The following is a 19,367-nucleotide window of genomic DNA, read 5'->3' as shown; positions in this document are numbered from 1 at the left end:
CAGCTGAATCCTTCGCAATAAATGATCGGCAGGTTCGGAGGCTGTCCTGCCATGGGAGCATATCATTCTATTTTTTTAATTGACATTATATATTTAATTTAGATCGATTAATTTTAAAATAATCAATTTAATTTTATGAAATTTTTTTATTGATCATTAGTATCAATAACAAGAGAAGAAATTATGTTTTGCTTACGATGAATGTTCTCGTGGCAGATTGGTGAGGATATGGATGAGTATCAGTTTGATGCGGAACCTTTGAAGGCTGACTTTAAAGCTAACTATATCAAGCTCTCGGTTTGTCAAGATCTGGGGCGGAGTCCATTGAAAACTACGTAATTGTGCATCGATTATAATTACTAGTATAAATTAATTAATTGTCCCAGGTAGACCCGACCCCGGGCCGGGTCTGGCCCGGACCCGGCCCGGGCCCGTAACCGGGTCAACGGGCCGGTTGCCCGTTGACCCGGTTCGCCGGGTCGAACCGGAACCGGCCCGGCAAGTTGCCGGGCCGGTTCCGGTTCATTGGATGTAAAACCGGCGAACTGCCGGTTAACCGGCGGGTTGAACCGGCAGTTCAGTCGCAAATTTTTTTTTTTTTAAACGGCTTGAACCGTCAGTTAACCAGCGGTTCATAGCCGTTGGAACCGCCAGTTAACCAGCGGTTCGTAGCCGTTGGGAGGATTTTTTGGGTATTTTTTTTCAACGGTTAGGATCATTTGACCATTTTTTGATCAATGGCTATGATTTAGTGTCCGTTACCATCAAAACTCTATAAATAGAGAGCTCATTTCATCATTTTTCACACACATCTTCTCTACTCTTAATCTCATTTTCGTATTCTCTAATCTCTACGCGCTTTCCTTTTCAATTACAATGGAAGGAGGCCGCGGAGGTGCATCATCTCGAGCTCGGAAGGGAAAGCAAATAATGAATCCGCAGGAGGAGGACCCCAACATTCAATCTACCGATGATGAGATCGAGCATATTCCGAATCCGACACCCGAAACACAAGGAAGTACCGATGCAATTACTTCTAAGGTTCGGGAACTTCCTCCTCTAAAGTCTTCTATTTTTACTAAACATTTTGAGAAGGTCACTCTTCCGTCGGGAGAAATGCGTGCAAAATGTAAGCACTGCAATGCTTCCTACAAATTCCAAGACGGCGGCGGCTATGGGTCGTTGAAACGACATGTAGAAACGAAGCACCCGACGGAATATGGACTCGATCGTTCTCAAACACAATTATCAAGATTTTCTTCAACTAGCGGTAGTACCGATTCCGGTTTATTTTTATATTCGGATAATAAATTAAGAGAATCATTAGCTAAATTTGTTTCCGTAGAACATCTTTCTTTTAGTTTTGGATCTAAATGCACATTTGAAGATTTTTGTAAAGAATCTCTTAATCCATGTGCTAAACGTGTTCCTAGGACTACACTTACTCGTACAATTAAAAAATTAGTAAAACAAGGAAAAAAGAATTTAATTGATGAATTTAGTAAATTAGATAATAAAGTTTCTTTATGTTCCGATATTTGGAGTGATCATTGGCAAACACATTCGTATATGGGTGTGACTTGCCATTGGATCGATAACTCTTGGAATCTCCAAAAAGATTATTAGCTTATAGAGTTTTTGATGAATCACATAATGCTCATAATATCGCACAATTATTATGTTTAATTTTAGAAGAATATGGTTTAACTCATAAAATATTTTCAATATCATTAGATAATGCTAGTTCTAATACCGCTTGTATAGATGATCTAAAATTTGTTTGTCAACCTATTATTGGAGGTTTATTTTTTCATATTCGTTGTGTATGCCATGTTTTAAATTTATGTGTTCAAGATGGTTTAAAAATTTTAGAAAGTTATATTAAACCAATTAAAATTGCAATTTCTTATTTATGGTCTCATCCATCTATAATGAAACAATGGGGTAGGTTTTGTAAAATTAATGGAATGAGACCTAAAAATTTTCACGTGATGTACCAACACGTTGGAATTCACCTAAACCAAACGCCCCCTCATTTTAATATAAAAAATTATTATATTTATTTTTAGCACAAAATACTAATACTAATATATATCTATTTTCACAGCAATTGAATATTTATAGTAATATTTGTGAAATTTTCAAAGTATTTAACGATGCAATCGAATAACTTTTCGGTGTTTATTATACCATTACTCATTTAATTTTTTTTTTTTTTAAATCTAGTATAGTAGTAGTTTTAAATGAACATATTAATAATTAATCTTTATCTTCTTGCATATTAGCTATGAAAACTAAATGGGAAAATTATTTTTATATTATTCCTGAAATTTATTTAATTGTACTTGTTTTAAATTCTAGATTTAAAGTAGAAGTTTTACAAGAAATGTTAACTTTGTATTATGACGCTTTAATTACAATTAAAGATTCTTCTCTTGATCTAATTAATATTATATATAATATTAAAATTTATTTATATGATATTTATAATCAATATTATGTAAAATATGGAATACAACCTAATATTTCTGAAACACAACAGACTACTATAGTAATTTAAAACTTACAAAAACACAACTTTTATTAAAAAAACGAACGAAACATCCACGAGGATCCTCAAGTTCCACGCAAAAATTTGAGAATTATTTTACGACTTCTTTAGAATTTAGTGAAGCAGATAGCGAAAACTTGATATCTTAAAGTGGTGGTCACAGAAGGCTCAAAGCTTTCCCGTTCTCTCCGTGATCGCAAAAGAAATTTTAGCTTGTCCAGGTCAATTGTTGCTGTGGAGCAGACGTTCAGTGCCGCGGCAACATATTAGATGAACGACGATCAACTTTGTCTCTCGACTCATTGGAAGCCCAAGCATTATCGGACGATTGGACCAGAGCGGAGAAAAGAATCCAAGGAATGCAACTTTCAGATGACGAAGTTGAAGATTTTGATACTGAAGGAACAAATACGACAGGAACAGGAAATGGAAGTGAATGAAAATGTAAAAGGATAAAAATGTAAAAGAACTACGTGGGCTTTGATTCCCCTAAAGGGATACGTAGGCAACTTAAATAAGTGCAAGCCCTTTTTTTAATAAATTTTAATTTCTAATTTTTAATGTTTAATGTTTAATTTTTAATTTTTAATTTTTATTAACATATTAATCTTGAACCGCGACGAACCGTGAACCGAACCGTGAACCGGCGGTTCTGAACCGTGAACCGTAACCGTCTTGGGCGGTTAAGGTTAAGGGTCGACCTGCCTGGAACCGTCGAACCGGCGGTTCCGAACCGTCGAACCGGCGGTTCCGAACCGTCGAACCGGCGGTTCCGAACCGTCGAACCGTCGGTTCCGAACCGTGGTCAGGTCTAGTCCCAGGACATAGTACAGACGTTGGACACATAATATTTCTGATGTAATAGTCAAAGAACGATTTTTAAGAATTAACGATTTGGAGTTTACCCAATCATATACCTAGTACTTATGTACTTACATGTACCTCTTTCCATATCCATGAAAATGACATTAGAGGTCGTTAATATAATAGATCTACATTAATATAAATTAATTAATTTAAAAATATATATTATTTTACAACATATATAATAAAAATATTTAATATTTAATACGTTCAAAAGCATAGAAAAAATACCTTCAAATTGTGCTTTTTAATTTTTCTTAGAAAATCAAATTTATTAATTATTATCTTGTTATCAATTTTTTTTAACTAACTCTTATTCAAGGTAGGTGATCATGAAATCTGATAAAAATTCTTCTTCATCTTGTTACAAAGAATTAGTTTAATAAATTTCATGATTAAAAATGTTTGTTCCATTATTACTGTAGAAACGAAAAGTGTTAAAGAAAAGGATAAATCAATATGTTAATTAAATAAATATATTAGATTCAAGATATAAAGTAAAAGATATAGTTATAATTCTCAAATATATTAACTAATGAATTATTTCCTAAAATTCATAATCATAAATTTTTAGGCTAAATGCCTCCTCCTACTCGAGCTTTCCTTTTCCTTTATCTGTAATATAAGGAAATGTAAATCTATAAGCGAATGCTTAGTAAGTACCATCTACTCACAAAACAAGCATTCAAAAGGGAAACATTCATTTTCAAAATTGCTTGGGGAAAACACAAACAGTGGAAACATGCTTTTCAAACTGTTTGGGGAAAACACAAACATGAACTTGACAGTAATTCACGCTAAAACGCATAATTCACAGATAAAATCCCAAAAATCCGGAATGGCTATCAAGTAACGTAACATACTCTGATACCAAATAAATTGGTATCAGATAAACTCAAAAATCCGGAACAGGTATCGCAAACCTACTCTGATACCAAATAAATTGGTATTAGATAAAATCTCAAAAATCTAGAATGCCTAGCAAGTATTGTAACCTGCTCTGATACCAAATAAATTGTCACACCCCAGGTAGTCCCTGCCAGAAGAAATTTCGGCAGCATCTCCCCTGTATGGGTGAGAATATGAATCCAGAATACATATATCCATACATATCTATCAACTAATCCAGTATAGAGGGAAGCACAATAAATACCTCTATCTCTATGAACACAGATAAACATAGCCAGAAAGAAAAGCATGCCAGACTAATATATAGCAGCTAACAGTAGAATCATGTATCAGGTATCAACTAAACTAAACCCAGGGAAAGTGCTAAACTACCAATCACTAGTAATTATATATAAACTATACATATCATAAGACAATATCGAAAAGAAAAGTCAAAGAGTGTAACACCCACGAATTTCTTAAGCTGTATATGAAAATGTTCTCTTGTAGAATAAAAAGGGAGATAGCAGGAGCAATATTTTGTGTGTGTATGTGACGGAACAGTGGAAGAAGATTGGAAACTTGTTATTTTATGGAACATGTCAAAACTTGGTGTTTAAGTAATTTCTTCTTTTCGCTCTATATGAATACTATCACTAATTTCCTAGGATGAAGTTGTTAGTTTGATAGTATAAGAGGGGTGAAGAGGGGAGCTCTAGGGTCTCCCCAAAGGGGAGAGCAAACCCTTTTGTAGAGTAGGGTGTGACCTCTACACGGGCCGTGTCATGGCTGTGTGGATTCACATGCCCCCTACTTCCTTCTCTCGGCCAAGGTGACACAGTCGTGCACCTCTTCCTCTCGGCCAAGGGGACACGACCGTATGGATTCACACAGTCGTGCACCTCTTCCTCTTGTCCAAGGGGACACGGCCGTGTGAATTTAAACGACCGTGCACCTCTTCCTCTTGGCCAAGGGGACACGGCCGTGTGGATTCACACAGCTGTGCACCTCCTCCTCTCGACCAAGGGGACACGACCGTGAGAATTCACACGGTCGTGCAGCTCTACTTGGCTCCAAGTCATGTCCTATCAGTTGAAACAAGTTAGAGTAGATCTATGGACTGAGTAGTACATAATGTGTAAGAATGCCAAAATTTAGATATAGAAAGGGTAACATCTGTCCTGATAGGTAAGGGTGTGAAGGGCGGGCGTTACAAAACAACTCATATTTACCTTCATTTGTCACATAACTCGCCTTCTTTTGTCACATAACTTTATTTATGAGCTTCCTTAGTTAACTTATATTTCAACACCACTTGCAACACTTCTAATTGGCCACATAGTGTCCTTTTTTTGGACCGACACACTTTACGCATATCTTAGAAGCCAAACTAGATTTGTGAGCTTCCTTAAATATATATTTGGCATAAAGAATGGTTTTTCTTTAGGTTAACCATCTTAAGCATGGATATACATCAATCTACACAAATATCCTTAGCCTCTCCAATAGTTCTCACTTTGGCGATAATATTGGCTTGACTAAGTTGCAAGTGCAAAGAAAGATACAGGAAAACTGCTGAAAACATAATGTGCGTAAATTATATATGTTTTAAAGTATTCTTTAACGCACATCTACTTATATTTCATGTATATAATCTATGTTTATTGCACCCTATTTTATTATTATATCATACTTTCATTCTAATTGTTCAAAGATCTACTCTTTACATATTTTTATTGATATGACATATTTCAGAACAAAAATGGAGTAAAAAACCTTAAAACGTGAAGTCGGACGAAGGAGCATGCTCAAAATATACATCAAGAAAAAGGCTTTCAAAAGACCTTCAAATTGGAGATTTAATCAAGAAATATGCTCTAGTCATGTTCCATGACACGTGCATGATCCTACAGAAACATTTGACGGAAAAATAAGCTTAAATAGAGTCTAAAGCCTCCAAAAGGTCCGGGTAGTGCCTATGAGACACGACCATGTGACAATCAAGTTTTTCTCAAGCTCTGGTCATGCCTCTTAGGCACAACTATGTTTGAAAACGAGCGCAATCATGTGGAATTTTCTACACTTTAGACTAAAATTAAAAAGGATATAACTTTTTGTTTGGTTGGAGTTGCAACTGTTCCAGATACCAAAATATAGATAACTTCAAGATCTATAACTTTTCTGAAGATTTCAATCAAAGAAAATCATGTCTAGATGGTATAAAAGATGTTCCCATGAGACACAGTCATGTCAGGGTCATGTTTATTCACAGGGCTATAAGACACGGGTATGTGAAATCACACGGTCGTGCCTCCCATTCAGAGCCTATTCATAGAGAGGTCGTGTGAAATCACATGGTCGTGCCTCCCATTCAGAGCCTATTCATAGAGAGGTCGTGTGAAATCACATGGTCGTGCCTCCCATTCAGAGCCTATTCATAGAGAGGCCATGTAAAATCACATGACCGTGCTCATTTGGCAAAACCACTTAAAGCCCCGGCCATGCCAAAAGGCACGGCCGTGACACAACCCAGGCAGGGGTGGTGCCTAGTGCTATAAAAGGGGATTTTCTCCCCTTTTCACTTATCTTTGGCTTAGAACTCCTCTCCCATTCCTTGGGGAAGAGTTCTCCCCCTTGGGGAAGGGTTCTCCCCCTTGGGGGAGCCCTAGATCTTTCATCTTCACCAATTCGTCCACCTCCAGAGTAAGAAGTCCAACCAAGAAGATTGACAACGCATAGATAAGCATTCCTCTCTTCTCTATCTTGTGTTTTGGATTATAGGATGCTTAATTTCTCGTCTCTTGTTTTAAATCCTTTGCAATGGAGTATATATCTTGATTTAGGATGTATGAAGTAACTATGATATGATGTGATGTATGAACTATGTATTTAGATATTTTCTTATTCGATGAAGTGTTTATGTTATGTTCTATCTGTTTGATGAAATATGTGAATAGTGTAAACATGTAGATGCGTAATGATTGTTCACCCCATAGAAGGGATACTCTAGATAGTATGACCAGAGAGCCCTGGTGACAATAGGATCCTTTTAATCGGACATCTAGAGTATCGCCTTGAAAGGGAGGACAATTCTCCATACAGAAGCATCTAATTAGGCTTAATGGTTTACCTCTAATCTTATGTTAATAAGTGTCCTGTGTAATCTAGTGATTGTGTGACCGGGGGTGCCTTAGTGACAATGGTATCCCTTTAACCGGACCTGCTAAGTTACATTTTCTACTTAGTGACATTGGATACCAATAGGGATAGCATTCTGACATGACCATCACGGGGTAGTGTCGGTATTTAGTGAGACTTTCTACATGTGCATAAGAATGGAGGTAAGGAGATGAACAATGCATAGGGACATTAACTAGCATCATAGTGAAATCAAACTCCTAGAATCTTTCCCCCAACCAACTCTCTCTCTTTGTTCACTTGCACTCACACTCTTTCCCTCTCATTTCTCTCTCTTTTATTTTCTCTCTCTTCTCTCAATCTCCCTATTTTAAGCGCTCATGAACAACCCTTCAATTGTCTAGATAACTTACCATATGAAGTTAACTAGTTCATAATCAACAGTCTTTGTAGGATCGATATTTTATTACTTAACGACAATCGTGCACTTGCAAATTGTACACATCAAAATGCAGCTGAACAAATATTAGTTGACTAATATCAAATATCATTCCACTGATACCATGAATAGTCGACTACATAATGACATTAATCGACTGATACTGTGAATAGTCATTAATTTATATCTATAGTCAACTACTTCAAAGCAGTCGAGTCTTTCAGTCGAATCAGAAAGTTTTTATGCCTAAGTTATTGAGCACCAGTCGACTGATGATAATTAGTTGAGTGCTCTAGTAGAATCATAAACCTTCTATTAATGATTTTGGGCACATTAGTCGACTAAGACTTGATAGCAGTCGAATTAGTAAAATACTTTCATCAAATTTTTATTAGTGAGGGAGAATGTAAAATACCATAACAAAATAATAATAAAATAATAAGGTTTAATAGAAGAATAACCATAAGAGAATTTTTGAAAATTTTTAGAAATTTTATGGGATATTTTGGAGCTCGTATGACGAGTTTAAGGGGATGAATTTATAGGCTTGGGAAAAGCTTGTTTGGAATAACCATTTAGTGGGAATTGATTGAGGTATATACTTAGGTTTTGATTTTTCCTAAACATAAGTTCAAATTTTATTAAAAAAAAACTAAAACCATTGTCGTGCCCTAGCCTTCCTCTCGCCCGATCCCCTCCTCCTCCTTCTCCCCTCTCGTGATGTCGAGCCACCACCGCCTCTCCCGAGCTATTCACCTCCCCAACTCGACGACGCCGCCTCGCAACGCCTCGTCTCCCACGAGTACAAAACCCCTCGACCAAGGAAAGCCTCGAGCCTTCTCTTCCTCGTGCAGATCCCCTCTTCTCTCCCGTCTCTGTCCGTGCACCGTCGACCTCGACGCTAAAGTCCACGATCGGCCAGCCACTACCAGTGAAGCCTTCTGTTGAAACCCCAAGGTTGTTTTGGTGTGATTAACAAGTTAAGTTAGGTCCTGTGTGTTTTTAACATTGTCTCTAAGTGTGCAGGAACTTAGGAGCACAGGTAGTCAAGCGGAAGACATAGCTAGCGAGAAGTGTTGGAGTGTATACTAAAAGCCTAGCTTTTGTATAAACATTTATAAGAATTACATTGGTCAAGTGTCTACATTTATATACCAAATGTAGATGTTCAATTAATTTATATTGTAGATAACATAGTATGTGGTGTCACACACAGAAGATCGTGTTATCGGTTCTTTATAAATTATAAATAGTAGCTCACGACAAAGATGGAAAGGAACAAACCATTGGTAGGTTATAGTGTAATTAGGAATTGGTTTATCTTAACTATATAATTACACTAGTACACTTAGAGTGTATTGAGTAGGACCATTAGAGGTCGTTTCTTTTATACTGACTTTATAAAGGAACAAAGACCTCAGTTATTATGGAAGTGTGTGCTCTTAATCCTAATATAATAACAAGCACATATATTTGATATTTATTTCTTTAATTTATCAATGGGTGAGATTTAGTTCGATAAATCAATAAGCCCAATAAGTTGGGAAATGATATCACTTATAGTGTGTGTTGTTGATTATAGAAGGAAACTGTGTCCTAGTGATCTAGGTTGATAATGTCCCCAAGAGGAGCTCATAAGGATTGTCATGTTAAACCCTGCAGGTGGACTTAGTCCGACATGACGATAAGGTTGAGTGGTACTACTCTTGGACTAAGATATTAATTAAATGAGTTGTCAGTAACTCACTTAATTAGTGGACATTCGACATCTTAAACACAGGGAGACTAACACACTCATAATAAGGAGCCCAAAATATAATTTGGGATTGGTGCGGTAGTTCAATAATAGTTCTTTAGTGGAATGAATTATTATTGATGAAATTAAGTTATGTGTTCGGGGCGAACACGGGATGCTTAATTTCATCGGGAGATCAAAACCAATTCCTCCTCTCGGTCCCTATCGTAGCCTCTTGTATATAGAGATTTAACCTACCACATACCCACCTTCTTACCCATCCTAATGGGGTCGGCCAAGACCAAGTGGATGAGCCAAGTTGGTAGCCGGCCAAAGCTTGGGTCCCAAGCTTAGGTGGCCGGCCACTAGAAAATTTAAAGGAATTTTTATTAAAATTATTTCTTATGTGGATATCATGGTTTTAAAAGAGAGTTTGAAATTTAAATCTTTCCTTTTATAGCTTTCTACAAAAGATTAAGAAAAGATTTGAAATCTTTCCTTATTTGTAGATTGAAAGGTAGATTTTAATTTTAAGAAAACTTTCCTTTTTAACCATGTTCATGATTTAAAAGAGAGTTTAAAAATTAAATATCTCTTTTATAAGTTTCTACCAAAGATTAAGAAAAGATTTGATCTCTTTCCTTATTTGTAGATTGAAAGGAGATTTTAATTTTAGAGATAACTTTCCTTTTAAAAATTATCCACATGTTTAAAAGAAAGATTTTAATTTATAAAATTTCCTTTTTATAACCCACCATGAAGGGAAAAATTATTGGAGAAATTTTTTATAAATTTCTGGAAACAAATTAGGAAGTTTTAATTCTTGTTCTAATTAAAACTTTCCTTGATTTGGGGCTTGAGGTGGCCGGCCATTGTTATTAAGAAAAGAAAATTATTTTTAATTAAATAATTTGTCTTTTTCATGGAAAAAGAATTAAGGAAGTTTTTTTTTAATTTCCTTATTTGCCAAGACCAAGGATTATAAAAGAGGGGGCAGAGGTGCCTTCATGGCTAACGACTCTATTCTTTTCTTCCTCTCTTTTTCTTTTCTCTTCCTCCTTTGTGGCTGGCGGCATCAACTTAAGGGAAGTCCATGGTGGCCGTTCTAGCTAGGAGAAGAAGGAGAAAAAGAAGTATTTCGTTTCTAGCATCCCTTGGAGCTTGGTGGTGGTGACCGGATCTTTACTTCTCATGGAGAATTAATGGTGGCCGAATCTATCTTGGAGAAGAAGGAGCTTGGTGGTTCTCGTCTCGGAAGATCGTTGCCCACACAACGTCCGAGATAAGAAGAGGAATACGGTAGAAGATCAAGAGGTTATTTTTGCTTACAAAGAAAGGTATAACTAGTAATTGTTTTCCGCATCATACTAGTTTTCTTTGTATAGTTATTTATGGAAATACCAAACACAAGAGGCATATGATTCTAGAGTTTTCGAAATAGTTTTTTCGAGTTTGTGTTTTCTTCTTTTTCGAATTTGTGATTCGATTGTTCTTTTTTGTTAACCTAGAGTTATTTAAGGAAATAAATATTAGCTTTCCTTAAAAGGCTTTGCCTATGCGGTGGTGGTTGCTTCCATATCCAAGAAGGCCATGTGCCTTGCCATGCAATCCTGGAAGCCAATTTTGGAAATTAATATTTATGAAATTAATAACTTAGGTAGATTTGAATCAATAGTGTTAAGTTCCGCTTGCGATTCAAATCTAAATAATTAAGAACAGATAAGTTAAATTTGGAATCAATGATGTTAAGTTCTGTCTGCGATTCCTAATTTAACTTCTAAAGAACACAATAGGTTATTTAAGGAAAGGTTCGACACTTGTACAAAATTTTTGTACAGTGGAACCGGTACGATTTTCCTAGGACTAACCAACAATTGGTATCAGAGCCAGGTTTTGCCTCTGTGTGTTTGGTTTTCAAATAGGTTATACACATGTCATACATAATTTAGGCAGGATAATAGTAGGATGTGCTAACTTTGTGGTTGCAGGCTCCAACTATTATGGCTTATAGATGTTGTGTGTGATTGGACCCTTGGACATGTCAAGGGCATTATTTTTGTGTGTGCATGATTGTATGTAATTAAATACAGCAGGAGCTGTATTAGTTATTAGCTTTTTACATTTTTGTTCGATCTAGAATACATGTACATTCCTTTATGGAATATAGGATCGATGTATGTAAAATTATATATTTATCGCGGATCGGATGCTTGCGAGGCGTGGTACTTTTGGATCATCAGAGGCACAGCGGAATAAGAAGCAAGATTGATGCGACGACTCGACCTGATGGCTGTGGCTAAAGATGGCAGCAGCTAGGGTTGAAGCACACGGAGGACAGTGAGGGAAGAAGCCATAATAGTTGGAAAATTAATTTCCATATTTATTGCTTTATTTACTGTGATGTGTGTGTGCATGTGATGAATGCTAGATTAGGTTAAAATTCCTCACCATAAATAACTAAGTGGGAGAGGGATTAGTATATGAATCTCATGGTCTCCATTACTGGTTTGTAAGTGATGCAACAAGCTTGCGCGTTGGCTCTGAGTGTCTTCCTCCATATCGGATGAGCTTGTTTGCGGATCACTAGATCAAACTTCCATTTAGGATGACTATAGGAAATTAATTAAGAGCGTGTGATCTTTCCCATCGGAAGGGGCACAATCTTATTAATGGACTTAGTGTCAAGTAATGGTATACACTTAGGCACATTTAATAGTATCCTCCCCATCGGAGTCACTGCTATTATTTGTGTGACCAAAGGAAAACCAACTATTAATTTGTCAAAAAGATAAGTTGACAAGATAATAAAATTAAAACCCCCTCTTACAAATATCGAGTTTTTGTATACGTCCACACTATCGTGACATACAAAATTCACGATGTATGAGGTAATTTTATTTGTCAGGATGACAAGGAAATAAAATTAATGGAAAAAAACCCCTCTTACAAATGTTTATTTTTTATATACGTCTACACTATCGTGGCATACAAAATTCACGGTATTTGAGGTAATTTTATTTGTCATAAAGATTTATTGACAAGATAATTAATGGGTAAAACCCTCCTCTTACAAATGTTCAATTTTGTATACGTCCACACTATCGTGGCATGCAAAATTCTCGGTGTTTGAGGTGTTGGTGAATTTAAATAATATTGTTTGAGGAATCAATGTTATTTTAAATTCAAAGTTTTGACCAAAATATTTTATCAAAGATAGACCAACTATTAATTTTATTTGTCATGAAGTTAGAATGACGAGATAATAAAATTAATAGACAAAATCTCTTTTTGTATACGTCCACACTATCGTGGCATACAAAATTCATGGGGATTTTAAAGTGTTGGTCTTGACCAAATATTTTTTGTGATTCTTAGGATTTCAAATGTTAGTCAATCCCCTAGCTGTTATACTATAGGATAGACTTAGTAGTCCCAATTGTAATGATTGAAAAATTTGGACATTAAGGTAGACTGTCCTCTCAGAACTTAGAACAATAACGGTATATTTTATTAGTTGTTGAAACATATTTAGTGGTGTTATCTACCGGTACCTGGTGTGTAGATATAGGAACCACTGATTATGTCTACAATTCATTGCAGGGGTTCCAGAAAATCCGACAACTATATAAATCACCGTCCACATGGGCACTGCTGTAAAAGTAATAGCTGTTGCAGTGGGAGATGTTTATTTTTTGATAAGAATAAAACATGGATCTTAAGAAATTGCTTTTAAGTACCAAGTTTAGAAAGAAATTTATTTCAGTTTCTAAACTATTTAAAGAATAAATATTGTGTCTATTTTGATAACAAAGTTGTTATCGAGTAAATAGGAAAGATATCTATTCTGGTACGTTGGATGACAATTTATAAATCCAATAACTCCCACAATACAATAAATGGAAATTAATGACACATCTTCTTACTTTAAGAGAAAACAACCTTCGGAAATGAACCAATCATATTTTGGTATCTAAGGCTAGGTTATATTCAAAGGATCTTAACCAATGAACTCTTGTCATTGGTAGTGGGAATCTTTCCAACCTACGAGTCTTACTTGGAGGGAAAAATAACCAAAAATCTTTTAAGTCTAAGGGGTATAGAACCAAAATATAATGGAATTGGTTCATTCTGATTTATGTAGACCTTTGACAATCCAGGCAAGAGGTTGTTTTGAATATTTCATCTCTTTTATAGACGACTATTCGAGATAAGGATACATTTACTTGACGCGCCGCAAGTCTAAGTGCTTTGATTAGTTCAAAGAATACTAGGCTGATGTGGAGTAATGTCAAGGTAAAAGTATCAAGACACTACAGTTAGATCATAGTGGCGAGAACCTCTTAGGATAGTTTAGGAGTCACTTATCAGAAGACGGGACTCAATCCCAACTAACTGCACCTGGTACACCCCATTAGAATGGTGTAGAAAAAGGAAGGTATAGGACTCTTATGGAAATAAGTAGATTGATGATGAGTTATTTAGAAAATTACCAAATTCATTTTAAGGATATACTCTGGTGAACATAGTACCTTCCAAAGTCAGAACTATCTACTCATATAGAATTGCTGAATAGGTGTAAGCCTATTTTGAAACATATTCAGATTTGGGTAGTCCAGCATATATGCTGAAGAGAGATAATGATAAGTTGGACAGGAATTCACTTGTTTGTGGTTTATCCTAGAGAAATGAAAGTAGGTTTATAGTCTTAAAAATCAGAAGATCATTGTTAGCACCAATGACCGATTTTTAGAAAAAGATTATGTAATAAACCACGTGCTCATAAGTAAATTTGTTCTTAAGGAAATAATAAAGGACATGTCTAATCTAGTACCAACTGTACAAGATGAAATATCATAAGAAACTGCAATATGTATCATAAATGATACACAATTACAGACAGTGCTTCATCGTAGTGGGAGGGTTGTTAAGCAACCTAAAAGATTCATGTTTTGGGAGAGTTTTTGGATTTGATCCCAAATGAACATGAGCCTGATTCCGGACATATGATAAAGCACTCCAAGATAAAGATGCAACATCTTTGCAAAGAGCAATGAATATAGAATTAGAATATATGTATTCTAATCTGGAAGCTTGTAGAACCACCAGATGGTGTAAAAGCCATTGGGTGTAAAAAGGTTTACAATAGGAAAAGAAGGATAGGCAGGAAGGTGTAAACTTCCAAAGCAAGGCTTGTTGAAAAGGGAAACCTTTTACCGGTAGCCATGTTTTAGTCTATCCGGATTCTTTTATCTATTGCTGCTCATATGGACTATGAGATTTGACAAATGGATGATAAGACAGTTTTCCTTAATGGAAGTCTTGAAGGAAATATCCATATAAATCAACCAGAGGGATTCATTGCAAAGAGTAAAAGAGCATTTTGTTTGTAAGCTCAATCAGTCTATGGACTGAAGCAAGCTTCAAGGTCTTGGAACATCCGGTTGTAATCCAGTCTTATGGATTTAGTTACTGGATAAGTCTTGTGTATACAAGAAGTGTGATGGAAACGTGGTGGTATTTCTTGTACCATACATAGATTACATTTTTGATAGTTGAAAACAATATCAAGGTGTTATCGAAAGTAAGGGTATGGTTGTCCAAGCAATTCGTTATAAAGGACTTAGGAGAATGAGCACATATTCTTGGGAACAAGGTTCGCAAGAAAAGAATGTTGTGCTTATCCCAAGCTTTATATAACGAGCTCGCAAAACTCCAAGAAAGATTTTTCTGCCTTTTAAGTATGGAGTGTCTTTATCTAAAGAGATGTCTCCGATGACATCAAAGGAGATTGAGGACATGTAGGCAGTTCTTTATGCTTCGGCAGTTGGACAGCCTAATGTATGCTATGCACGAGATCAGATATCTATTTTGCCTAGTGCATAGTTAAACAAATATCAGAGTAACCCTGGACAAGGACATTGGACTGCAGTAAAGTATATATTGAAGTACCTTAGAGGCACTTGAGATTATATGCTAGTTTATAAGGCAGTTAATTTGGTCCCTGTGGGTTGCATGGATTTTGACTTCCAATCGGATAGGGACAATAGTAAGTTGACCTCGGGGTTTTGTGTTTACTTTAGAGGTGAAGTCATAAGCAAAGGTGCTTTTTCGGACTCTACCATAAGAAGTTGAGTAAGTGGCAGCCTCTGAGGCAGTCATAGAAGCTGTATGGCTCAGATACTTCAAGATAGACTTAGATATGATTTCTGGTTTTTTCAAATATTATTACAATTTATTGTAATAATAATGGTGCAGTAGCAAACTCGAAGAAACCATAAGTCTATAAGGCAAGTAAACATAATAGAGCGCAAGTACTACCCAATACGAGAAATCGTATAAACGAGGAGAAGTTGCTGCCTAGATTGCATCGAGTAATGACCTATAGATCCTTTCACTAAGGTCCTTAAGGCAAGAGCTTTTGATGGACATGTTGAAGGGATGGGAATCAGATGTATGGTAGCATTTATGGCAACATAGTCTTTTAGTATAAGTGGGAGATTGTTGGAGTGTATACTAAAAGCCTAGATTTTGTATAAACATTTATAAGAATTACATTGGTCAAGTGTCTACATTTATATACCAAATGTAGATGTTTAATTAATTTATATTGTAGATAACATAGTGTGTGGTGTCACACACAGAAGATCGTGTTATCGGTTCTTTATAAATTATAAACAGTAGCTCACGACCAAGATAGAAAGGAACAAACCATTGGTAAGTCGTAGTGTAATTAGAAATTAGTTTATCTTAATTATATAATTATACTAGTACACTTAGAGTGTATTGAGTAGGACCATTAGAGGTCGTTTCTTTTATACTGACTTTATAAAGGAACAAAGACCTCAGTTATTATGGAAGTGTGTGCTCTTAATCCTAATATAATAACAAGCACATATATTTGATATTTATTTCTTTAATTTATCAATGGGTGAGATTTAGTTCGATAAATCAATAAGCCCAATAAGTTGGGAAATGATATCACTTATAGTGTGTGTTGTTGATTATAGAAGGAAACTGTGTCCTAGTGATCTAGGTTGATAATGTCCCCAAGAGGAGCTCATAAGGATTGTCATGTTAAACCCTGCAGGTGGACTTAGTCCGACATGACGATAAGGTTGAGTGGTACTACTCTTGGACTAAGATATTAATTAAATGAATTGTCAGTAACTCACTTAATTAGTGGACATTCGACATCTTAAACACATGGAGACTAACACACTCATAATAAGAAGGAGCCCAAAATGTAATTTGGGATTAGTGTGGTAGTTCAATAATAGTTCTTTAGTGGAATAAATTATTATTGATGAAATTAAGTTATGTGTTTGGGGCGAACACAGGATGCTTAATTTCATCGAGAGACCAAAACCAATTCCTCCTCTCGGTCCCTATCGTAGCCTCTTGTATATAGAGATTTATACCTACCACATACCCACCTTCTTACCCATCCTAATGGGGTCGGCCAAGCTAGCTTGGAACCCAAGCTAGGGCCGGCCAAGACCAAGTGGATGAGCCAAGTTGGTGGCCGGCCAAAGCTTGGGTCCCAAGTTTAGGTGGTCGGCCACTAGAAAATTAAAAGGAATTTTTATTAAATTTATTTCTTATGTGGATATCATGGTTTTAAAAGAGAGTTTGAAATTTAAATCTTTCCTTTTATAACTTTCTACAAAAGATTAAAAAAAAAAATTGAAATCTTTCCTTATTTGTAGATTGAAAGGTAGATTTTAATTTTGAGAAAACTTTCCTTTTTTAACCATGTTCATTATTTAAAAGAGAGTTTAAAAATTAAATATCTCTTTTATAAGTTTCTACAAAAGATTAAGAAAAGATTTGATGTCTTTCCTTATTTGTAGATTGAAATGAGATTTTAATTTTAGAGATAACTTTCCTTTTGAAAATTATCCACATGTTTAAAAGAAAGATTTTAATTTATAAAATTTCCTTTTTATAACCCACCATGAAGGGAAAAATTATTGGAGAAATTTTTTATAAATTTCCGGAAACAAATTAGGAAGTTTTAATTCTTGTTCTAATTAAAACTTTCCTTGATTTGGGGCTTGAGGTGGCCGGCCATTGTTATTAAGAAAAGAAAATTATTTTTAATTAAATAATTTTTCTTTTTCATGGCAAAATAATTAAGGAAGTTTTTTTTTAATTTCCTTATTTGCCAAGACCAAGGATTATAAAAGAGGGGGTAGAGGTGCCTTCATGGATAACGACTCTATTCTTTTCTTCCTCTCTTTTCTTCCTTGGTGTGGCCGACCCTAGGATCTCCTCTTCTCCTTCTTTTCTCTTCCTCCTTTATGGCCGACGGCATCAACTTAAGGGAAGTCCATGGTGGCCGGTTCTAGCTAGGAGAAGAAGGAGAGAAAGAAGGATTTCATTTCTAGCATCCCTTGGAGCTTGGTGGTGGTGACCGGATCTTTACTTCTCATGGAGAATTAATGGTGGCCGAATCTAGCTTGGAGAAGAAGGATCTTGGTGGTTCTCGTCTCAGAAGATCGTTGCCCACACAACGCTCGAGATAAGAAGAGGAATACGGTAGAAGATCAAGAGGTTATTTTTGCTTACAAAGAAAGGTATGACTAGTAATTGTTTTCCGCATCATACTAGTTTTCTTTGTATAGTTATTTATGGAAATACCAAATACAAGAGGCATATGATTCTAGAGTTTTCGAAATAGTTTTTTCGAGTTTCTGTTTTCTTCTTTTTCGAATTTGTTATTCGATTGTTCTTTTTGGTTAACCTAGAGTTATTTTAGGAAATAAATATTAGCTTTCCTAAAAAGGCTTTGCCTAGGCGGTGGTGGTTGCTCCCATATCCAAGAAGGTCATGTGCCTCGCCATGCAGTCCTGGAAGCCAATTTTGGAAATTAATATTTATGGAATTAATAACTTAGGTAGATTTGAATCAATAGTGTTAAGTTCCGCTTGCTATTCAAATCTAAACCATTAAGAACAGATAAGTTAAATTTGAAATCAATGATGTTAAGTTCCGTCTACGATTCCTAATTTAACTTCTAAAGAACACAATAGGATATTTAAGGAAAGGTTCGACACATGTATAAAATTTTTGTACAGTGGAACCGGTACGATTTTCCTAGGACTAACCAACAAGAAGGATGGCACGCGGTGCGTCCGAGGGATAAGGCGCTGCAGAAGAGTACACCGGCGGACGAGAAGGAAGCGTGCGGTGGTTCCGAAGGACGAGAAGCAGGAGTGGAAAACTGCTCGAGGAGCAAGAGACGCAGCTAGCGAGAAGGTCAGCACGGGGTACGACCGAGGGACGAAGACAACGAATGAGTACGCTGGCGGATGAGAAGGAAGCACGCGGTGATTCCAAGGGATGAGAAGTCGGAGCGGAAGTGTAACGACCCCCCTTCTTATCTATACTACTACTCTCCAAGGACGACCGTTACTTATTTATTACTCTACTTACTAGTGTTACTTATGCTATTATTAGCAACACTTAATTTATCACGGCCCAGAGAAGTTCCTACCGAAAAATTTCGGCAGAGTCTCCCCTATACCGGTGACAATAATCTGAGATACATAAATATATACTTCAGCCACAGGTGGCTGGAACATGTAACAAACACTCATGTAGTTTAATAAGTGTCAAACACTAAAATAACTACTTATTACACAAAGACTCATCACAGCATGCAATCTAAGACATGAATAAACTCAATAAAACAAGGAATAAAAATACAATCTCAAATGACATAAACCATAAAGTACAACTCAACTATTTCT

The sequence above is a fragment of the Zingiber officinale genome, unplaced genomic scaffold, assembly GCF_018446385.1.
Source record: "Zingiber officinale cultivar Zhangliang unplaced genomic scaffold, Zo_v1.1 ctg198, whole genome shotgun sequence".
Taxonomy (NCBI): Eukaryota; Viridiplantae; Streptophyta; class Magnoliopsida; order Zingiberales; family Zingiberaceae; genus Zingiber; species Zingiber officinale.
This window is presented reverse-complemented; position numbering follows the sequence as displayed.